The sequence below is a fragment of the Drosophila sechellia genome, unplaced genomic scaffold (genome assembly GCF_004382195.2).
Source record: "Drosophila sechellia strain sech25 unplaced genomic scaffold, ASM438219v1 U_161, whole genome shotgun sequence".
Classification (NCBI taxonomy): domain Eukaryota; kingdom Metazoa; phylum Arthropoda; class Insecta; order Diptera; family Drosophilidae; genus Drosophila; species Drosophila sechellia.
This window is the reverse complement of record NW_022611101.1, coordinates 65,922-89,407: the sequence shown is the minus strand read 5'-3', so window position 1 is coordinate 89,407 and position 23,486 is coordinate 65,922. Positions and strand designations below refer to the sequence as shown.

At 41.7% G+C, this 23,486-nt stretch overlaps 7 long non-coding RNA genes across 26 annotated transcripts; all 7 read right to left on the bottom strand.

Moving 5' to 3' along the window:
• Nucleotides 1–1,674: 1,674 nt before the first annotated feature.
• Nucleotides 1,675–6,274, bottom strand: LOC116802534. Of its 13 annotated transcripts, XR_004362781.1 has the most exons (8): nt 6,093–6,273; nt 5,762–5,983; nt 5,601–5,627; nt 5,497–5,523; nt 5,382–5,408; nt 4,775–5,322; nt 2,076–2,250; nt 1,676–1,972 (listed from the first exon to the last, which is right to left on the bottom strand). It is a non-coding gene; the product is annotated as an uncharacterized LOC116802534 (long non-coding RNA). The 13 variants fall into 13 exon arrangements; XR_004362780.1 differs by having other exon boundaries at nt 1,675–1,972; nt 5,601–5,983; nt 6,093–6,274; XR_004362776.1 differs by having other exon boundaries at nt 1,675–1,972; nt 5,497–5,983; nt 6,093–6,274.
• A 3,510-nt stretch (nt 6,275–9,784) lies between these two features.
• On the bottom strand, nt 9,785–11,125 carry LOC116802535. 4 transcript variants are annotated; one of them, XR_004362786.1, is made up of 4 exons: nt 10,814–11,125; nt 10,223–10,746; nt 10,037–10,112; nt 9,785–9,981 (listed from the first exon to the last, which is right to left on the bottom strand). It is a non-coding gene; the product is annotated as an uncharacterized LOC116802535 (long non-coding RNA). The 4 variants fall into 4 exon arrangements; XR_004362785.1 differs by having other exon boundaries at nt 10,223–10,426; nt 10,487–11,124; XR_004362784.1 differs by having other exon boundaries at nt 10,223–11,118.
• A 337-nt stretch (nt 11,126–11,462) lies between these two features.
• Nucleotides 11,463–12,155, bottom strand: LOC116802538. Its single transcript, XR_004362790.1, has 3 exons — nt 11,619–12,155; nt 11,536–11,561; nt 11,463–11,477 (listed from the first exon to the last, which is right to left on the bottom strand). It is a non-coding gene; the product is annotated as an uncharacterized LOC116802538 (long non-coding RNA).
• Nucleotides 12,156–13,550: 1,395 nt separating this feature from the next.
• On the bottom strand, nt 13,551–14,891 carry LOC116802533. 3 transcript variants are annotated; one of them, XR_004362767.1, is made up of 3 exons: nt 14,253–14,891; nt 13,803–14,192; nt 13,551–13,747 (listed from the first exon to the last, which is right to left on the bottom strand). It is a non-coding gene; the product is annotated as an uncharacterized LOC116802533 (long non-coding RNA). The 3 variants fall into 3 exon arrangements; XR_004362768.1 differs by having other exon boundaries at nt 13,803–14,512; nt 14,580–14,891; XR_004362769.1 differs by having other exon boundaries at nt 13,803–13,878; nt 13,989–14,348.
• A 337-nt stretch (nt 14,892–15,228) lies between these two features.
• Nucleotides 15,229–15,682, bottom strand: LOC116802537. The gene is made up of 3 exons (XR_004362789.1): nt 15,385–15,682; nt 15,302–15,327; nt 15,229–15,243 (listed from the first exon to the last, which is right to left on the bottom strand). It is a non-coding gene; the product is annotated as an uncharacterized LOC116802537 (long non-coding RNA).
• Nucleotides 15,683–17,278: 1,596 nt separating this feature from the next.
• Nucleotides 17,279–18,213, bottom strand: LOC116802536. Of its 2 annotated transcripts, XR_004362788.1 has the most exons (4): nt 18,177–18,213; nt 17,872–18,117; nt 17,545–17,811; nt 17,279–17,489 (listed from the first exon to the last, which is right to left on the bottom strand). It is a non-coding gene; the product is annotated as an uncharacterized LOC116802536 (long non-coding RNA). The 2 variants fall into 2 exon arrangements; XR_004362787.1 differs by lacking the exon at nt 18,177–18,213 and having other exon boundaries at nt 17,872–18,174.
• Nucleotides 18,214–20,096: 1,883 nt separating this feature from the next.
• Nucleotides 20,097–21,512, bottom strand: LOC116802532. 2 transcript variants are annotated; one of them, XR_004362765.1, is made up of 7 exons: nt 21,486–21,512; nt 21,134–21,415; nt 20,921–21,064; nt 20,803–20,857; nt 20,541–20,741; nt 20,355–20,437; nt 20,097–20,292 (listed from the first exon to the last, which is right to left on the bottom strand). It is a non-coding gene; the product is annotated as an uncharacterized LOC116802532 (long non-coding RNA). The 2 variants fall into 2 exon arrangements; XR_004362766.1 differs by having other exon boundaries at nt 20,097–20,284.
• Nucleotides 21,513–23,486: the final 1,974 nt, after the last annotated feature.

The following is a 23,486-nucleotide window of genomic DNA, read 5'->3' as shown; positions in this document are numbered from 1 at the left end:
CAGCATGCAGCGGCGCAGTCACCACCAGCAGCAACAGTAGCAGCGACGCAGTCAACACCAGCAGCAACAGCAGCGACGCAGTTGCCACCGGAAGCAGCAGCATCGGCGCGGTCACCACCAGCAGCAGCAGCCACGCAGTCACCACCAACAGCAGCAGCGACGCAGTCACCTCCAGCAGCAGCGTCGCAGTCACCACCAGCAGCGGCAGCAGCAGCGACGCGGGCACCACCAGCAGCAGCAACAGCGGAGACGCGGTCGCCACCATCGGCGGCAACAGCAGTTGTGCAATAGGCGAATTATGAGACGTCGATTTTCCCTCGGACAGATCCTTCCTTACGGACTCCTGCTGAGTGCAATGGCGAGCCTGCCGTTCACTGCTTTTCCGACTCCTTACTTGGCCACTGGGCAATCATCCGGGATGGCAGTCACCGACGTTCCAAGTCTGGAAGAAAGAAAACTGGAAAATTTCTATTTTGCACTCAGATTTGTATGAAACTGCAATTCTGTCATACCGGAGCGTTTCCTGCAGACGTCGATGGGCTGCGGCGCATTTCTTCACCCGCCACAGTCTGAACGCTTGCATCATGCCGGACGGGCCAGACTGGCCGCTGCCTGGCACACGATGTCATCTCTGCGGCGGCGAGATGAGCAGCTACGCTGACAGCATTAATAATATTTTTCTTTTGCAGTATCAGAAAGGAGAAAGCAACATCACAACTCACATAAACAAAGCCTGCAAATGTTAAGAAGATACAAGCATTAGACTCGGCTCAAATGGGAACATCAGGCAGACTATACTCACGCACACACACAGACAAACATAAGCCTTTAGATGACGCGGACTGCGGCACACGTTTCTCCTCCACAAAAGTTGTGTGTGCACCAATGTTGACTGGCCACGCCGGCCGCTGCATACTTGCATCTCCGCAGCATCAACGTAAACAGCACCACTGAAAGCATAAACAGGATTACTATGGGAAATGCGCAGGAAAACAAATATCTACAATAAGAAATAACACGCAATTTCTCTGCTTCTTTTTCCCATTGGAGAAGTGAGACCCTTTCTTGAATATGCCATTGATACGGACATAGCGCAGGAGAAATACTGGAATTCCAAAAATACTAACCTGAACAATTCCAGTATTTCTGCCCGATAGGCGATAGGCTGGCTGCAAATATAATAGCCGATAAGCCCGCCAAACAAAAGGGCGCGAAATATCGATAATGAGCTGCCGTGAAATTGATAGCATATCGATATTCCGCCGTGCCTTTGAGCTATCGAAAAAGCCCGCCTACGCGCCTAGCCTAATTTTGCAAGTCAGTTGTGATTATAAAACCGACAGAGGCGCGCGCGAAACAGTAGCTAAAAGTGAAGCCAGCAGCAACAACAACAACTAATGGACGGCCAGAAAGTGAACCAAAGCGGAGGATGGGCATCGGTTTTATCCATCTCATCTGACGACAGCAACTGCTCATCCTCGCCGCCATCGGTTATAGTATCATCGCTGGATACCATGTCATCGCTCAACTATATTCCTAGGTTACTTAAACAAAACTATTTTCTCCTTGTTATAAGCTATTTCCTAAGTAAAGTAATATTCAAATTTAAACCATGGCGCGCAAAAACTGCCGCCAAATATTTCAAAAACATGGCGTGCAAAAAAACTACCGACACATATTTCAAAAACAAGGCGCGCAAAAAGCCGCCAAATTTTTCAAAAATATCTCCTGTAAATTTAAATTATAAATACTTGTAATTATGGCACGCATTCTGCAGCCAAAAAAAAATCCGAAAATGTAATTTGCCACAAATTGTCTCTGTATATTTTTAAGCAAAAATCAAAGGACAATAAAATGACAGCGTCACCATACGCTGAAAATATTAAAAAAAAAAAAAAAAAAAATAAACAAGCCTACGACAACGCACTCCAGCTGATCCTGACGATACGATACGGAAAAAACCAACCAGAGCCTAAAAGACGAATCGGAAGATCGATATGAAAAGGATTAGCTCGGCAGAAACATGATGAATATAAGGCGACTCGCTGCAGCAATTTATGCACAACGTCACTTACCTGAAATTTTTGCCGCACGGTCCTTTGAAGTATCTATTATCAACGCTGAAATCTACACAAATTGATGCTCTGCAAAAGACGGGCCAACAACGCTTCCACCTCGTCGAACAGGACACTCTGCTGCTCCCATAAATTTCCAGCTTGACGAGCGCCAACAGCGAGTTGACGCTAAAACCTAAAAGTAAACAATCAACAACAAATTAAATAAACAAAATAAAATCAAACAAAGCAAATACCTCACCCACTGCAGACATAGCTTACCCACATCCTATGCATTAGACAAGAGGAGACGGCTCCACCAAACGTAAAACAAAAAAGCCAACTTTTTGCCTTTTAACACAAAAAAAATCGACATCATTACGATGCCGTCTCCACCTCCTGATGCCACTTCTCCAATAAGGATCACTAGCGCGGAGCTGACGTCACACAATTAAACCGTACCACTTGTCCTCAAATTGTATACTTTTCCTCAGTATCGCATCTTCCACAAATTTTTCCGAAAACCTACAACGAAAAGAAAATTAATAAGAATAGGATACAAAGAAAATTAATTAAGGACAAATATAAATTTACAAACCGGACAGGCAAATTAATAGACGCCAACAGGCGACTCTATCCTGCTGATGAAAAGCACGCAACTGCTTTTTCCAAGATTGTGAACTCTGAAACAAGGAAGCACAAGCTAATACTGGGAATTATTTACTTTAAATAAACACTTATCTAATTGCCAATTCGACGACACTAAACCCGCGGCTCTCCTGTTGCAATGTTTCAAAAACAAAGGGCCTCCAAATTAGTCACAAAACGTACCTGTAAAACAAAAGACTAATGTAACCATAAAACAATTAAAATACTCACCACCAGATTAGCTTCCACCAAATGTACCTGAAAAACAAAAACAAAATTAATGCAATAATTATAAAAACACATAAATTATAAATATAATACTTACCTCCCACCAAATGTACCTGAAAAGAAAAACACAAAATTCCTTTCCTCAGTATCGCATCTCCCACGGATTTTCCGCTAACCTACAACGAAAGGAAAAATTTTAATAAGAATATGATACAAAATATAATTAATTAAGGACAAAGCAAACCGGACAGGCAAATAACCAGGCGACAATAGGCGACAACAGGCGGCTCCATCTTGCTGACGATAAGCATGCAACTGCTCTTTCCAAGATTGTAAATTCTGAAACGAGGAAGCACAAGCTAAAACTGGGAATTAATTACTTTAACAAAACACTTATCTAATTGCCAACTCGACGACCCTAAACCCGCGGCTTTTCCGCTGCCATGTTCCAAAAACAAAGGGCCTCCCAATTAGTTACAAAACGCAGCTGAAAAACAAAATATTAATGCAACCTTAAAAACAATTATAACACTTACCACCAGACTAGCTTCTACCTAATGTACCTGAAAAACAAAAATAAAACAAAACAAAATTAATGCAATAATTATAAAAACAAAAAATTATAAATATCATACTTACCTCCCACTAAACGTACCTGAAAAAACACAAAATGACACAATCACAAAATCAAATAACAAATATAATACTCACCCAATCTCTAATTTTACTTCCATTTCCATGGCCCCAATCGTTGCGACGGCCCTCGGCAACTAATCACGTTCCGGAGGCTCCAAGCTGCAAACCCTGACGAAATGGCCACAAAACGCGGCGCACCTAGCCACCCTAGATGAACGACCAAGCCACAATCATCACTGTCGACTCCTCTGCCATAATGAGACAGATCACACCACAATAATGGCAGCAGCTCCAAAACTACGTGACGACCGCTGTTCCGGACCTTTCTTCAGGCATCCTCTTCCCGACGACCGCCGAAGCTGACCTGCAATTTAACAAGCTAAATAAATAATCGCAAACATCTACCACTGAGGGTGGAAGAGAAAACCAACAAATGACAGCGGCGCGTCATATTCTTACCACCAATAAATTACCTGCAACGCTTTCCGGACATACATATGGCAAGTGGCGCGCATCCAGCGTCCGAAGCAAATTTCCTGCCAAATCACAACTAATACTCACCTCCAATGACTCTTGAGGCCTCCAGCAACTCGGTGCTTCCGTCCTTCTGGCGGGGGTACCTGAAAAGAAATAAAATGTATAATATTAGTACCTAATTTCAATGTTTTTTGTAAAATTACTACAAATTATTAATGTAAACAAAACATATAAGATGATAATGTTACCAGTCCATGTTTCTGTCTATAATCTAAGCCTAAAGCAAAAAAAAAAAAAATACTAACTAAATATTAAATACTAACTATGTCCAAATCCCCAACTCACCTCATGCAATGTTAAATTCTAAATTCAAATAATTGTACCTATATATTGCACAAAATGTAATCAAAGGCAAAATAAATTGTGGATGCGGAACAGAAGTCATTCTGTCTCCGTACCTCCACCAGTAAAGTTGAAACCAAGCCCCAAACTCACCCCATGCTATGTTAAACTCAAAAATTCAAATTATTGTACCTACATATTGCATTTATTGTAATCAAAGGCAAAATAAAGTTGTGGATGCGGAACAGAATTCATTCTGTCTCCGTACCTCCACCTACAAAGTAAAAGACGCTAAAACCTAAAAGCAAACAATCAACAACAAATTAAATAAACAAAATAAAATCAAATCAAATAAAGCAAATATCTCACCCACTGCAGACATAGCTTACCCACATCCTATGCACTAGACAAGAGGAGACGGCTCCATCAAACGTAATACAAAATAGCCAACTTTTTGCCTTTTAACACAAAAAAATCGACAACATTACGATGCCGTCTCCACCTCCTGATGCCACTACTCCAATAAGGATCACTAGCGCGGAGCTGACGCCACACAAATCAATCGCACTATTTGTTCCCAAATTGTATACTTTTCCTCAGTATCGCATCATCCACGAATTTTCCGAAAACCTACAACGAAGGGAAATTAATAAGAATATGATACAAAAGAAAATTTAATTAAGGACAAATATAAATTAACAAACCAGACAGTCAAATAAATAGACGCCAACAGGCGACTCTATCCCGCTGACAATAAGCACGCAAATGCTTCTTTCAAGCTCGTAAACTCTGAAACAAGGAAGCACAAGCTAATACTGGGATTTACGAACTTTAACAAAACACTTATCTAATTGCCAACTCGACGACACTAAGCCCGCGGCTCTCCTGTTGCTATGTTCCAAAAACAAAGGGCCTCCAAATTAGTTACAAAACGTTCCTGAAAAAACAAAATGTTAATACAACCAAAAAAAAAAAAAAAACTATTAGAACACTCACCACCAGATTAGCTTCCACCTAATGTACCTGAAATTAAAACCAAAAATAAATGCATTAATTATAAAAACAAACAAACAAATTACAAAAAACCAAAAAAAACAATTAGAATACTCACCACCAGATTAGCTTCCTCCTAATGTACCTGAAATCAAAATCAAAATAAAGGCATTAATCATATAAACAAGCAAACAAATTGCAAAAAACAATTGGAAAACTCACCACCAGATCAGCTTCCACCTAATGTACCTGAAATCAAAACCAAAATAAATGCATTAATAATAATAACAAACAATTATAAACACAATACTTACCTTCTACTTACCTCCCATTAATTTCCTGAAAAAACACAAAATTACACTATCATAACAATAAATACTCACCCAATCTCTATTTTCACACATTTCCATGGCCCCAATCGTTGCGACGGCCTCGGCAACTAATCCTGTTCCGGAGGCTCCAAGCTGCCAAACCTGGCGAAATGGCAACAAGACGCGGCGCACCTAGCTACTCTCGTTGAACGACCAAGCCGCAATCTAAACTGACGACGCCTCTGCCAAAACGAGACAGATCCCTCCACAACAATGACGACCGGCAAAGCTGACCTGCAATTTAACAAACTCCATAAATAATTGCATACATCTACCACTGAGGGTGGCATAGAGAACCACCAAATGACAGCGGCGCGGGATAAACTCTCCACCTATAAATTACCTGCAACGCTATCCGGACATAAATGTTGCAAGTGGCGCGCATCCAGCGTCCGTAGCAAATTCCCTGCCAAACACATCTAATACTCACCTCCAATGACTCTCGAGGACTCCAGCAACTCGGTCCTTCCGTCCTTCTGGCGGGGGTACCTGAAAAGAAATAAATTGTACAATATTAGTACTAAATTTCAATGTTTTTTGTAAATTAATTTCAATTTATTAATGTAAACAAAACATGCAAGATGATAATGTTACCAGTCCATGTCTCTGTCTATAATCTAAAGCCTATGAAAAAAAATACTAACTTAATATTAAATACTAACTATGTCCAAGCCCCAAACTCACCCCATGCAATGTTAAACTCTAAATTCAAATAATTGTACCTACATATTGCATAAAATGTAATCAAAGGCAAAATAAATTTGTGGATGCGGAACAGAATTCATTCTGTCTCCGTACCTCCACCTACAAAGATAAAAAAATAAATAAATAAAATATATTAAATAATTAAATAAACAATTAAATTAAACTTATTTAATAACAATAAACGCGATTGCTTGCCAAATTCCCCCACGCGCAAATTAACTAAAATCGTCCTTCTAGTAGACAAATTAATTGTTTAAAATTGTCTTCCGGCCGCAAAGTTCAAAACCGCGACAACAATAAACATTATTAGTCAAACGAAAAGCGAATAACAGTGAACTATTTGTGCAATTTGGAAAAGACGCCGCCATAACCAAAAGGAAAAAGGAGAAGAAACATAAAGACGAAAGGAAGAAAGTACACCTGGAGAAATTTTATAAGAGAAGGAGGAAACTCAAATCAAAGACACAATAAACTGGAGAACACATTAAATCAAAAATCAAGGGTATTTATACCACCACAACTATCGCAATATTCTTTTTATTTTTAATAAAAATAATACATATTTTAAATAAAATAAATAAAAAAAACATGTCCAGTTCTGACCACCTTTTCTCTGAAGACGAGGTGCTTTCAATTACCTCTAGCGAGCGATCTTCCCCTATTCACGTAAATATTTCGCCTATGTCTCACGGGTCTGGCAATTCCCTGGTTAAAACGACCAATATTAACCAGAAGAAATTGCCTTTAAAACAAAAGAAAAGCCCAACTAACTCTTCTTGGGTAGCCATGAATTTCTTTAATTCCCTTTCTCTAAATATGAAAGAGAATATAAATGCAAAAAATGCCCAAATAGACCCCCTCTCGATTACCAATACTGCTGCAGTCAATGTTGGCGCCAAAAGCAGCATCTCGAAGGGGAAATCGCCTTCTTCTCCTCCATTCTCTTCACAAATACAAAAGCGAAATTCACTCCCCACAATGACTCAAACAAATACAGGAGCATACTCAAACACCGACGCTACTCAAAGAGAGTCTTTACCCACCACAGCGACCAGCACTAATGCAGCCGCAGCCACTAATACGGACATAGAATTAAGAGGCGACAAACCGAGCGACGCTATGGGAAATTTCCCCTCGCTCTCACACAGCGACAGCGCAAAGAAAAATCCCAGCTCATCAACCAAAATTGGACGTAATGCTTTTTCCCCTCCTACTTATACACACACACAAATAAATAAAGCCACCAAAACTAATTTAGAAAGCTCCTCTAGATCTGCCGCGCTTGCCAATCTTGACTCTTATCTCAAAAAAGACAATGATAATGACAGTGGGGAAATCGTTTCCCCACTTATACAAATTAACGAAAGCAAGCAGGAGGAAAAACCTAGTACAACTGTCAACGCTTTTTGGTCAATTTTTAACCCTAAGCCGGACATTTCTAAACTCAGCCTAAACAAGAAACCCACCATTCGCTCTGTAAATACTGGGAAAAGAAGCACTTCCCCTCATCATAGGAGTGATTCTTTACGCCCTGATGCCCTGGGTGATTTAAAATCAAAACCCAACAATAGATCCATGCCCACTGTGGGGAATTTAGCAACAACTCGCACCCTTAGTCGGCCTGCCGCCAAGCGGGACTTATTTAAATCACCGTCCAAGAGCCCAGACGAGCAGCCCATGAGTTTCTCGGAAGTGGTTGCTGGAACAGGTCCAATCTTAGTGGCACCTTCAGTTCCGGCGCCAACTACAAAAACCCCGGCCAAGAGAACTAATGACGACCTGGACTGCTCCAGTTTTAAGACGCCAAGTAAACGATTATGCGTGACCACCAATCTCAAGTCTCCCAGCATTTTCCCACCCCTCACCACACCCGTTTTTCAAAGCAAGGCAGCCAAATCTGTATATGAGGAATCCAAAACTAGGAATCTACACTCACACCAGCCGTTACCCTGCAGCACCAATGCTCCTGCACGCAGCGCAACGATGCCACCTCCTCAAAATACAGATGCTGAGCTGCCACCTTGGAAACTTGTGCCACTAAGCTGCAGAGCTCCACCCATACTTGTCGACGATGTTAAAGAAATTGTCCCGCTCCTGGAAAAACTAAATTATACAGCAGGAGTCTCCAGCTACACTACCAGGGCAACTGAAGGGAACGGGGTCAGGATTCAGGCTAAGGACATGACCGCCTACCACAAAATTAAAGATGTCCTTATAGCAAACGGCTTTCCCCTATTCTCCAACCAGCCAAAGTCCGAGAGGGGCTTCCGAGTTGTAATCAGACATCTCCACCACTCCACTCCATGCTCGTGGATTGTCAAGGAGTTGCTGACGCTCGGATTCTCAGCGCGCTTCGTCAGAAACATGACGAATCCGGCTACAGGTGGCCCCATGCGAATGTTTGAAGTGGAGATTGTCATGGCCAAGGACGGCAGTCATGACAAAATTATCTCACTCAAACAAATTGGTGGGCAAAGGGTGGATATTGAAAGGAAAAACAGGACACGGGAGCCGGTCCAGTGCTACAGATGCCAGGGCTACAGGCATGCCAAAAACTCATGCATGAGGCCACCAAGATGCATGAAATGCGCTGGCGATCACCTGTCATCCTGCTGCACTAAGCCAAGAACCACCCCTGCTACCTGCGTCAACTGCTCTGGAGAGCACATTAGTGCATACAAGGGATGCCCCGTTTACAAGGCCGAAAAACAAAAGCTTGCGGCTAACAATATCGACATAAACAAAATACGTACAATTAAAGACGCAACTAACAACTTCTATAAACGTCAAGGCCCTCCTCCACGCAATAACACCCCACGGCTTCCACACAGCTCAACAATCCTGAGCAGATCAATTGCTGAAGCACGCCAGGAGGCTGCCAGAAAGTCGGTGTCAAATCCTTTCCGACAGAACATGAATGACAGAAGGCCACGCTTTTCCTCCCATGACACTGCCATTCAGACGCGACTGAATAAATGGCGCCGAAACACTAATAAATTACCCAAAAAGGGTAGGATTACATCAAAAAATAATGCAAAGACAAGACTTGCATCCAAGACAAGCAACCCAGCGCAAAGACACCTGGAAAATTACCAGGACATGCTCCGAAAACAAAGGAGTGAAGAAAATGACCAGGAACCTGAAAAAGGTTCTTCAAATCCCACGCAAGTTAGCAAAGACAGCCCTCCTACCACCAGCAGAGCTGCCAGAGCTAGCTTCAAACCAAGATTTATTGATGAAGCCATGCAATCGCCAAGAAACTCCAATCTTAACTCACAAAAAGGCTTCTCTGACGGCCCCACAACAACCTTAGCAAACAGAGTCGACAACTTAGAAAAGAAAATTGACATTTTAATGGCCTTAATCTTACAAATAAGAAACAATAATCTTGACATGGACACATCAAATTAAATCTATATCCTCTTACATCTAAATAAACGATATCTTTATCCGATGGAAAAGCGCACGTCTGTCTGCTTATAAACCTCCTCCACTGTCACCACCCTTCTCGACGCAGCCTAATTTATCTGGAATAATAATTCAATTAGTGGATGGCACAAAAACAATAAACAATACCCTCACCTCAACGCATCCGGATGAGCAATCCTAAGACAACGCACTCCAGCTGATCCTGACGAAACGATGCGGAGAAAACCAACTAGGACATAAAGGATGAATCGGTAGATCGATATGAAAAGGATTAGTGTGGCAGAAACATGATGAATAAAAGGCGACTCGCTGCAGCAATTTATGCACAACGTCACTTACCTGAACTTTCTTCGCCACACAGTCCCTGGTAGTATCCCTTATCACCGATACAATCTACTTGCAGTGCTGCGCTGCAATTGACGGGCCATATAAGCTGCCTATGCTCCGATCAGGGCACCTTGCGCGGAGCAGCAAAATCTATCCTTCCTGCTACTCTGATAATCTTCCAGATCGACGAGCGCCTACATTAGTTGACGCTAAAACCTGAAAACAAATCAATTAACCAATAAGAAAATAAACAAAACAAATAAATAAAGCACTTACCTCAATAACCAGAGCCAACTGGTGATCCAACACAACCATCAAGAGAAGACCGGCTCCGCAAAAGAAAAACAAAATCGCCACCTTTCGCGATTATAAACACAAAAAACTGACAACCTTACAACGCCGTCTCCATCTCCTGATGCCACTGCACTCACAAGGATCACTATCCCGGAACTAACTTCATATTAAAATGAATTAAAATCCGTCTCCAAATTGTATAAATCTCCGCAATACCGTTTTCTCAATGACTTCCCGACAACCTATAAAGAAAGGAAAATTAATAAAAATATAATACTAAATTAATCAAAGACACAGAAAATTGCAAACCTGACAGGCAATCCAGCAGATACAAAAATTCGCCCTCATCCTGCCGATGATGCGCACGTAAATCAGGAGACGGGCCTCACTATAGCAAAACAAAATCGCCAACTTTTGCGATTATAGATACAAAAAACCGACAATTTTATGATGCCGTCTCCATCTCCTGACGCCATTGCATAAATAAAGAGCAATTGCGTGGCGCAGATGCCACACCAACATCCTGCAAAACATGTCCTTAAATTGCATATTTCTCCTCAGTTCTGTATCTTCAACGAATTTTCCGCTAACCTGTAATGAAAGGAAATTAAATAAGAATGCGATACAAAAATTACCCAAGGACACATAAATAATAACAAACCGGACAGACAAAGTAGCAGATACTATTAGCCTGCTCCATCCTGCTGACGACAAGCACGCAGCTCCAGCCTCAAAGACTCCAACTATTGAAACAAGGGTACACAAGCTATTACTGGGAAATTTATATTTAAAATGTAATACTTATCTAATTGCAACTTGATGACTCCATATCTGCGGCATCCCAGCTGCAATTGCACAATAACAAAGGTCCTCCAAACCAGCTCTTACAAAACGTACCTGAAAAGCAAAAACAAAATCAACGCAATTATAAAAAATACTCAATACTCACCCCAGACAAGCTTCCTTTAAGTACCTGAAAAACAATAACAAACGCAATCATATAAACAAATATACACAAATATAATACTTACCTTAATTTAATTTCCACTCAATGTACCTGAAACAACAAAAATTAACGCAATCATAAAAAACAAATAACATATATAATACTTACCAAATACTATTTTTGCATCCATTTCCATGCCTATAACGTTACGACGGCCCTCTGTAACAAATCTCGAACTGGCGGCCCCAAGCTGCCAATCCCGACGATATGGCCACAAGACGCGGCGCACCTGGCTTCATTCGGTGATAGATCGAGCCACAATCCTCACTGACGACTTCTCTGCCACAACGAGACGAACTCCACCATCATAATGCCAGCAGCTCTATATAAACGCAATGACAGCTTCGTGGGATTACATTCTTGCCACTAACGATACAACTTACCTTAATCAAATGACCGCGGCGAGGGATGCTGAAACCGAGAACTACTAACCTGCAACGCCGGCCGGACATACTTGTTGCAAATGGCCCACTTCCAGTGGCCGCAACAGACCACTGCCAAAATGCAACAAAACTTACCTGTGATGACTCCTGAGGCCCTCAACGATGCGGTGCTCCTGCCCTTCTGGTGGGGGTACCTGAAAAGAAATAAATAAAACAATGTTAGTCTAAAATTTTAATGTTTATTGCAAATAATTTCATTTTAAAAAAAAATGTATACAAAACAAGCATATGATAATGTTACCAGCCCATGTCACTGTTATAATCTAAAGCCTACAAAGAAAAATACTAACTTAACATTAAATACTAAAATATGTCCAGCCCCAAACTCACCCCATGCTATGTTATACTCTAAAATTCAAATTATTGTACCTACATATTGCATTTATTGTAATCAAAGGCAAAATAAAGTTGTGGATGCGGAACAGAATTCATTCTGTCTCCGTACCTCCACCTACAAAGTAAAAAAAATAAAGATGTCCTTATAGCAAACGGCTTTCCCCTATTCTCCAACCAGCCAAAGTCCGAGAGGGGCTTCCGAGTTGTAATCAGACATCTCCACCACTCCACTCCATGCTCGTGGATTGTCAAGGAGTTGCTGACGCTCGGATTCTCAGCGCGCTTCGTCAGAAACATGACGAATCCGGCTACAGGTGGCCCCATGCGAATGTTTGAAGTGGAGATTGTCATGGCCAAGGACGGCAGTCATGACAAAATTATCTCACTCAAACAAATTGGTGGGCAAAGGGTGGATATTGAAAGGAAAAACAGGACACGGGAGCCGGTCCAGTGCTACAGATGCCAGGGCTACAGGCATGCCAAAAACTCATGCATGAGGCCACCAAGATGCATGAAATGCGCTGGCGATCACCTGTCATCCTGCTGCACTAAGCCAAGAACCACCCCTGCTACCTGCGTCAACTGCTCTGGAGAGCACATTAGTGCATACAAGGGATGCCCCGTTTACAAGGCCGAAAAACAAAAGCTTGCGGCTAACAATATTGACATAAACAAAATACGTACAATTAAAGACGCAACTAACAACTTCTATAAACGTCAAGGCCCTCCTCCACGCAATAACACCCCACGGCTGCCACACAGCTCAACAATCCTGAGCAGATCAATTGCTGAAGCACGCCAGGAGGCTGCCAGAAAGTCGGTGTCAAATCCTTTCCGACAGAACATGAATGACAGAAGGCCACGCTTTTCCTCCCATGACACTGCCATTCAGACGCGACTGAATAAATGGCGCCGAAACACTAATAAATTACCCAAAAAGGGTAGGATTACATCAAAAAATAATGCAAAGACAAGACTTGCATCCAAGACAAGCAACCCAGCGCAAAGACACCTGGAAAATTACCAGGACATGCTCCGAAAACAAAGGAGTGAAGAAAATGACCAGGAACCTGAAAAAGGTTCTTCAAATCCCACGCAAGTTAGCAAAGACAGCCCTCCTACCACCAGCAGAGCTGCCAGAGCTAGCTTCAAACCAAGATTTATTGATGAAGCCATGCAATCGCCAAGAAACTCCAATCTTAACTCACAAAAAGGCTTCTCTGACGGCCCCACAACAACCTTAGCAAACAGAGTCGACAACTTAGAAAAGAAAATTGACATTTTAATGGCCTTAATCTTACAAATAAGAAACAATAATCTTGACATGGACACATCAAATTAAATCTATATCCTCTTACATCTAAATAAACGATATCTTTATCCGATGGAAAAGCGCACGTCTGTCTGCTTATAAACCTCCTCCACTGTCACCACCCTTCTCGACGCAGCCTAATTTATCTGGAATAATAATTCAATTAGTGGATGGCACAAAAACAATAAACAATACCCTCACCTCAACGCATCCGGATGAGCAATCCTAAGACAACGCACTCCAGCTGATCCTGACGAAACGATGCGGAGAAAACCAACTAGGACATAAAGGATGAATCGGTAGATCGATATGAAAAGGATTAGTGTGGCAGAAACATGATGAATAAAAGGCGACTCGCTGCAGCAATTTATGCACAACGTCACTTACCTGAACTTTCTTTGCCACACAGTCCCTGGTAGTATCCCTTATCACCGATACAATCTACTTGCAGTGCTGCGCTGCAATTGACGGGCCATATAAGCTGCCTATGCTCCGATCAGGGCACCTTGCGCGGAGCAGCAAAAACTATCCTTCCTGCTACTCAGATAATCTTCCAGATCGACGAGCGCCTACATTAGTTGACGCTAAAACCTGAAAACAAATCAATTAACCAATAAGAAAATAAACAAAACAAATAAATAAAGCACTTACCTCAATAACCAGAGCCAACTGGTGATCCAACACAACCATCAAGAGAAGACCGGCTCCGCAAAAGAAAAACAAAATCGCCACCCTTCGCGATTATAAACACAAAAAACTGACAACCTTACAACGCCGTCTCCATCTCCTGATGCCACTGCACTCACAAGGATCACTATCCCGGAACTAACACCATATTAAAATGAATTAAAATCCGTCTCCAAATTGTATAAATCTCCGCAGTACCGTTTTCTCAATGACTTCCCGACAACCTATAAAGAAAGGAAAATTAATAAAAATATAATACTAAATTAATCAAAGACACAGAAAATTGCAAACCTGACAGGCAATCCAGCAGATACAAAAATTCGCCCTCATCCTGCCGATGATGCGCACGTAAATCAGGAGACGGGCCTCACTATAGCAAAACAAAATCGCCAACTTTTGCGATTATAGATACAAAAAACCGACAATTTTATGATGCCGTCTCCATCTCCTGACGCCATTGCATAAATAAAGAGCAATTGCGTGGAGCAGATGCCACACCAACATCCTGCAAAACATGTCCTTAAATTGCATATTTCTCCTCAGTTCTGTATCTTCAACGAATTTTCCGCTAACCTGTAATGAAAGGAAATTAAATAAGAATGCGATACAAAAATTACCCAAGGACACATAAATAATAACAAACCGGACAGACAAAGTAGCAGATACTATTAGCCTGCTCCATCCTGCTGACGACAAGCACGCAGCTCCAGCCTCAAAGACTCCAACTATTGAAACAAGGGTACACAAGCTATTACTGGGAAATTTATATTTAAAATGTAATACTTATCTAATTGCAACTTGATGACTCCATATCTGCGGCATCCCAGCTGCAATTGCACAATAACAAAGGTCCTCCAAACCAGCTCTTACAAAACGTACCTGAAAAGCAAAAACAAAATCAACGCAATTATAAAAAATACTCAATACTCACCCCAGACAAGCTTCCTTTAAGTACCTGAAAAACAATAACAAACGCAATCATATAAACAAATATACACAAATATAATACTTACCTTAATTTAATTTCCACTCAATGTACCTGAAACAACAAAAATTAACGCAATCATAAAAAACAAATAACATATATAATACTTACCAAATACTATTTTTGCATCCATTTCCATGCCTATAACGTTACGACGGCCCTCTGTAACAAATCTCGAACCGGCGGCCCCAAGCTGCCAATCCCGACGATATGGCCACAAGACGCGGCGCACCGGGCTTCATTCGGTGATTGATCGAGCCACAATCCTCACTGACGACTTCTCTGCCACAACGAGACGAACTCCACCATCATAATGCCAGCAGCTCTATATAAACGCAATGACAGCTTCGTGGGATTACATTCTTGCCACTAACGATACAACTTACCTTAATCAAACGACCGCGGCGAGGGATGCCGAAACCGAGAACTACTAACCTGCAACGCCGGCCGGACATACTTGTTGCAAATGGCCCACTTCCAGTGGCCGCAACAGACCACTGCCAAAATGCAACAAAACTTACCTGTGATGACTCCTGAGGCCCTCAACGACGCGGTGCTCCTGCCCTTCTGGTGGGGGTACCTGAAAAGAAATAAATAAAACAATGTTAGTCTAAAATTTTAATGTTTATTGCAAATAATTTCATTTTAAAAAAAATGTATACAAAACAAGCATATGATAATGTTACCAGCCCATGTCACTGTTATAATCTAAAGCCTACAAAGAAAAATACTAACTTAACATTAAATACTAATCTATGTCCAGCCCCAAACTCACCCCATGCTATGTTATACTCTAAAAATTCAAATTATTGTACCTACATATTGCATTTATTGTAATCAAAGGCAAAATAAAATTGTGGATGCGGAACAGAATTCATTCTGTCTCCGTACCTCCACCTACAAAGGCAAAAATCACTAACCAGCCAAAGTCCGAGAGAGGCTTCCGAGTAGTAATCAGACATCTCCACCACTCCACTCCATGCTCGTGGATTGTCAAGGAGTTGCTGACACTCGGATTCACCGCGCGCTTCGTCAGAAATATGACGAACCCGGCCACAGGCGGCCCTATGCGCATGTTTGAAGTGGAGATCGTCATGGCCAAGGACGGCAGTCATGATAAAATTATCTCACTCAAACAAATCGGTGGACAAAAAGTGGATATTGAAAGGAAAAACAGGACACGGGAGCCGGTCCAATGCTACAGATGCCAGGGCTACAGGCATGCCAAAAACTCGTGCATGAGACCACCAAAATGCATGAAATGCGCTGGCGACCACCTGTCATCCTGTTGCACCAAGCCAAGAACCACCCCCGCTACCTGCGTCAACTGCTCTGGAGAGCACATTAGTGCATACAAGGGATGCCCCGTTTACAAGGCAGAAAAACAAAAGCTTGCGGCCAACAACATTGACGCAAATAAAATACGAACAATTAAAGACGCAACGAACAACATTTATAGACGTCAAGGCCCTCCTCCACGCAATAATACCCCACGGCTGCCACACAGCTCAGCGATCCTGAACAGATCAATCGCTGAAGCTCGCCAGGAGGCAGCCAGAAAGTCAATGTCAAATCCTTTCCGACAAAATATTAACGACAGAAGGCCACGATTTTCCTCGCATGACACTGCCATTCAGATGCGTCTGAATAAATGGCGCCGAAACTCAAACAATATACCCAAAAAGGGTAGGAAAACTTCAAAAAACAATGCAAAGCCAAGACTGGTATCCAAGACAAGCAATCCAGCGCAAAGACATCTGGAAAATTACCAGGACATGCTCCGAAAACAAAGGAGTGAAGAAAATGACCATGAACCTAAAAAAGGTAACTCAAATCCCATGCAAGCTAGCAATGACAGCCCTCCGACCACCAGCAAAGCTGCCAGAGCTAGTTTTAAACCAAGAGTTATTGATGTAGCCACACCATCGCCAAGAAACTCCAATCATTTCTTACAAAAAGGATTATCGGACGACCCCACAAGAAACTTAGCAATTAGAGTCGACAATTTAGAAAAGAAAATCGACATTTTATTGGCATTAATTACTCAAGGAAGAGACAACAATCTTGACATGGATACATCCAATTAAACTTACAAATACTTATATCTATTAAAACGACATCTTCATCTTTATCTGATGGAAAAGCGCACTTCTGTCTGCCTCCAATCTCTCTCAAAACTCAGACTGACGAGCGCCTACAAGAACTGACGCTAAAACCTAAAAATAAAACAATTAATCATTAACAAATTAAACAACAATCAAATGCACTTACCTACTTGACCACAGCCAACTGCTGATCCACATCTAATGCATCCGACAAGAGGAGGTGGGCAACGCAAAAATAAAACGAAATCGTCAATTTTCGCGAATACAAACGCAAAAAATTAATAACCCTAAAACGCCGTCTCCACCTCCGGATGCCACTGCATTAACAAGGATCACCAGCGCGGAGCTGACGCCACATTAATAAGCTGCAAATTTCGTCCTTAAAATGAATATTTCTCCTCAGTATCGTATCTTCAACGATCTCTCCGCTAACCTACAATAAAAGGAAAATAAACAATAATTCGATACAAAAATAACTCAAGAGCATACATACAATAACTAACCGGACAGACAAAGCAGCAGATGCTAATAGACAGCTCCAACCTGATGATGTCAAGCACGCAGCCCCAGCTTCCAAGACTGCAACTAATGATACAAGGGAACACAAGCTATTACTGGGAAATATATATTTAAAATATAATACTTATCTAATTGCAACTTGATGACTCCAAAACCGCGGCATTCCAGCTCCAATAGCACAATAACAAAGGTCCTCCAAACTAGCTATTACAAAATGTACCTGAAAAGCAAAAATAAAATTAAAATCAACGCAATTATAAAAGCAAATACAATACTCACCCCAGACTAGCTTCCTCCTTAAGTACCTGAAAAACAATAACAAACGCAATTATAAATACAAATATACACAAACACAATACTTACCTTAAATTAAACTCCACTCAATGTACCTGAAACTACTAAAATTAATGCAATCATAATTAACAAATAGCATATATAATACTTACCATATACTATTTTTGCATCCATTTCCATGCCTATTTTGTTGCGGCGGCCCTCTGCAACAAACCTTGAACCGGCGGCCCCAAACTGCCACTCCTGGCGATTACGGCCACAAGATGCGGCGCATATGGCTTCTCTCGGTGATAGACCGAGCTACAATCTTCACTGACGACTTCACGAGACGAACTCCACCATCATAATGCCAGCAGCTCTACAAAAACGCAATGACAGCCGCGTGGGATTAAATTCTAGCCACTGACGATACAACTTACCTTCACTAAACGACCGTGGCGAGGAATGCTAAAACCGAGTACAAATAACCTGCAACACCGGCCGGACATACTTGTTGCAAGTGGCCCACTTCCAGCGGCCGCAACAGAACACTGCAAAAATGCAACAAATCTTACCTGTGATGACTCTTGAGACTTCCCAGCGACTCGGTGCTTCCGTCCTTCTGGCGGAGGTACCTGAAAAGAAATAAATAAAACAATGTTAGCCTAAAATTTTAATGTTTATTGTAAAATAATTCTATTTTAAAAATGTAAACTAAACATGCAAGTCAATAATGTTACCAATCCATGTCATTGTCTGAAATCCAAGTCTACAATAATACTAACTATAATTTAATACTAACTATGTCCAAGCCCCAAACTCACCCTAAGCTATGTTAAACTCAAAATTCAAATTATTGTACCTATATATTGCATAAAATGTAATCAAAGGCAAAATAAAGTAGTGGATGCGGAACAGAATTCATTCTGTCTCCGTACCTCCACCTGAAATGTTAAAAAATATGACGAACCCGGCTACAGGTGGGCCCATGCGCATGTTTGAAGTTGAGATCGTCATGGCCAAGGACGGCAGTCATGACAAAATTATCTCACTCAAACAAATCGGTGGGCAAAGAGTGGATATTGAAAGGAAAAACAGGACACGGGAGCCGGTCCAGTGCTACAGATGCCAGGGCTTCAGGCATGCCAAGAACTCATGCATGAGGCCTCCAAGATGCATGAAATGCGCTGGCGACCACCTGTCATCCTGTTGCACCAAGCCAAGAACCACCCCTGCTACCTGCATCAACTGCTCTGGAGAGCACATTAGTGCATACAAGGGATGTCCTGTTTACAAGGCTGAAAAACAAAAGCTTGCGGCAAACAACATTGACACAAATAAAATACGCATAATTAAAGACGCAACCAACAACTTTTATAGACGTCAAGGCCCTCCTCCACGCAATAACACCCCTCGGCTGCCACACAGCTCAGCAATCCTGAACAGATCAATCGCTGAAGCCCGCCAGGAAGCAGCCAGAAAGTCGATGCTAAATCCATTCCGACAGAATATGAATGACAGAAGGCCACGTTTTTCCTCCCATGACACTGCCATTCAGACGCGGCTGAATAAATGGCGCCGAAACACTAATAAGTTACCCAAAAAGGGTAGGATAACTTCAAAAAACAATGCAAAGCCAAGAATGGCACCCAAGACAAGCAACCCAGCGCAAAGACATCTGGAAAATTACCAGGACATGCTCCGAAAACAAAGGAGTGAAGAAAACGACCAGGAACCTGAAAAAGGTACTTCAAATCCCATGCAAGTTAGAAATGACAGCCCTCCTACCACCAGCAGAGCTGCTAGAGCTAGCTTCAAGCCAAGATTTATAGATGAAGCCACGCCATCGCCAATAAACTACAATCCTAACTCGCAAAAAGGCTTCTTGGACGACCACACAACAAACTTAGCAAATAGAGTCGACAATTTAGAGAAGAAAATTGACAGTTTATTGGCCTTAATCATACAAGGAAGAGTTAACAATCCTGACATGGAAACTTCCAATTAATCCTACATTTACTTATACTTATTCTAACAACATCTATATCCGATGGAAAAGCGCACGTCAGTCTGCTCCCAAACTCTTGCTCGGTCATCTCCTTCCTCGACACAGCCTAATTTCCTTAGAATACAAATTCAATTAGATAATGGAATTAAAATATAATCAATATAATCAATACTCACACCTCAAAGCATCCGGATAATCAAGCTTACGAAAACGCACTCCAGCTGATACTGATGAAAGATACGAAAAATACAACCAAGTCCTATAAGATGAAGCGGTAGATCGATACGAAAAGGATTAGTGTGGCAGAAACATGATGAATAAAAGGCGACTCGCTGCAGCAATTTATGCACAACGTCACTTACCTGAACCTCCTTGCCACACGGTCCCGATTAGTATCCCTTATCTCCGATGCAATCCACTTGCAGTGCTGCACTGCAATAGACGGGCCATATAAGCTGCCTACGCTTCGTTCAGGGCTCTCAGCGCGGAGCTGCAAAATCTATCCTTTCCACTACTCTTAAATTCTCTCAGATCGACGAGCGCCTACATTAGAGACGCTAAACCTGAAAACAAAACAATTAACCAATAAGAAAATTAACAAAGACAATCAAATAAAGCACTTACCTCAATAAACACAGCCAACTGGTGATCCAAAGCAACCAACAAGAGAAGACGAGCCCTGCAAAGAAAAACAAAATCACCATATTTTGTGATTATAAACACAAAAATTTGACAATCTTACAACGCCGTCTCCACCTCCTGATGCCACTGCACTAACAAGGATCATTATCCCGGAGCTGACATCAAATTAAAAAGAATTAAAATCCGTCTCCAAATTGTATAATTTCCACAATTCCGTTTTTTTTTCCAATGAATTCCTGAGAATCTATAATGAAAGGAAAATTAATAATAATATAATAATAAATTAATCAAGGACACACAGGAAATTACAAACCTGACAGGCAAACCAGCAGACACAAAAATACGACCTCATCCTGCCGATGACGCGCACGCAAACCAGGAGACGGGCCCCGTCAAAGCAAAACAAAATCGCCAACATTTGCGATTATAGATACAAAAATCTGACAATTTTATGATACCGTCTCCACCTCCTGACGCCAATGCTTTAATAAAGATCATTTGCGTGGCGCAGATGCCACACCCTTACGCTGCAAAACTTGTCCTCAAATTGTATATTTCTCCCCTGTCCTGCATCATCGACGAATTCTCTCCTAACCTGCAATGAAAGGAAAATAAATAAGAATGCGATATAAAAACTACTCAAGGACACATAAATAATAACAAACCGGACAAACAAAGTAGCAGACGATAACAGACGGCCCCATCCTGCTGACGTCAAGCACGCAGCTCCAGCTTCCAAGACTTCAACTATTGAAAAAAGGGAACACAAGCTATTACTGGGAAATATATATTTATAATATAATACTTATCTAATTGCAAACTTGATGACTCCAAAATCGTGGCTTTCCAGCTGCAATAACACAATGACAAGGGCCTCCAATTTAGCCCATACAAAACGTACCTGAAAAGCAAATAAATCAACGCAATTATAAAAGCAATCAAATACTCACCCCAGACTAGCTTCCTCTTTAAGTACCTGAAAAACAATAATAAACGCAACTATATAAACAAATATACACCAATATAATACTTACCTTAAATTAAATTCCACTCAATGTACCTGAAACAACAAAAATTAATGCAATCATAATTAACAAATAGCATATATAATACTTACCAAATTCTATTTTTACATCCATTTCCATGGCAATCTCGTTGCGGCGGCTCTCTGCAACAAATCTCGAACTGGCGGCCTCAAGCAACCAATCCTGAAGCTATGGCCACAAGACGCGACGCACCTGGCTTCCTTCGCTCAATAAAAACGCAATGACGGCTGCGCTGGACAACTATTCGCAACTCTTCCCGACGACCGGCAATATGCATCTACAATACAAACAAACTCATTAAACAATTGCATAAAGCTGCCATTGACGATATAATCGGATCTTCACCAAACGACGGCTGCGTGGGATGACGCAGCTGAGAACAAATCACCTGCAACTTGTTGCAAGTTGCCCACTTCCAGCGGCCGCAACAGACCACCGCCAAAATGCAACAAAACTTACCTGTGATGACTCCTGAGGCTCTCTGCGACGCGGTGCTCCTGTCCTTCTGATGGGGGTACCTGAAAAGAAATAAACAAAACAATGTTAGTCTAAAATTTTAATGTTTATTGCAAAATAATTTCATTTTAAAAATGTAAACAAACATGCAAGCTGATAATGTTACCAATCATATCAATGTCTGAAATCCTTGCCTACAAAATACTAACTTAAAATTAATACTAACTATGTCCAAGCCCCAAACTCACCCCATGCTATGTTAAACTCAAAAATTCAAATTATTGTACCTACATATTGCATTTATTGTAATCAAAGGCAAAATAAAGTTGTGGATGCGGAACAGAATTCATTCTGTCTCCGTACCTCCACCTACAAAGTAAAAAAAAAACGCCAAAAACCCAGCAATAGCAGCAGCGAGCATAGCAGCCAAGACACTCACCCACACAAACAAACACAAAACAACACAAAACTTTATTCCCGCCAAAACACATATAAACTCGCCCACACAATACAACGACAATAATGCTACCACAGCATCAAAAACCGCTAAAGCAGCTTCTCCCTCCCACACATACTTACGTGAAACAAAGCCAGCACAGGCCGCCAAAAGCCCCTCACCCCTCTCCCAAAACCAAGCACCAAGCATTGCAGCCAAGACACTCACCCACACAGATGAACACATAGCATCACAAAACCTGCTTCCCACCAAAGTACTTATAAACATACCCACACAACATAATTACACAAATGCAACCAAATCATCAAAAACCGCCAAAGAAGCTTCTCCCTCCGACACATACTTACGTCAGACAAAACCAATAAATCCCGCCAGAAGCGCATCGCTTTCTGCCCAAGACTCAAACCCAGGCCCAGCAATTAGTGACGTCACAACAATCAGTGCTGTCACAGCTATCAGTGCTGTCACTCACGCAGGCAAACCCACAGCTATTCAGAACATTTTTCCCGTCAAAACTTTTGCAGAATTGGTTAGAGAAAATGCAAAACGCTCTCCAACTCCAATGCAAAACTTACCCAACGCAAAACATGACTCTGCCGCCCTCGGACGCTCACCGAGAGCAGCTAGAAAAAACCTAACTAAAACACTGAGCTCTCCCAAAACTCCTGGGAAGCGACGTGGGGACTGTCTGGATGAGGGCCTACTCC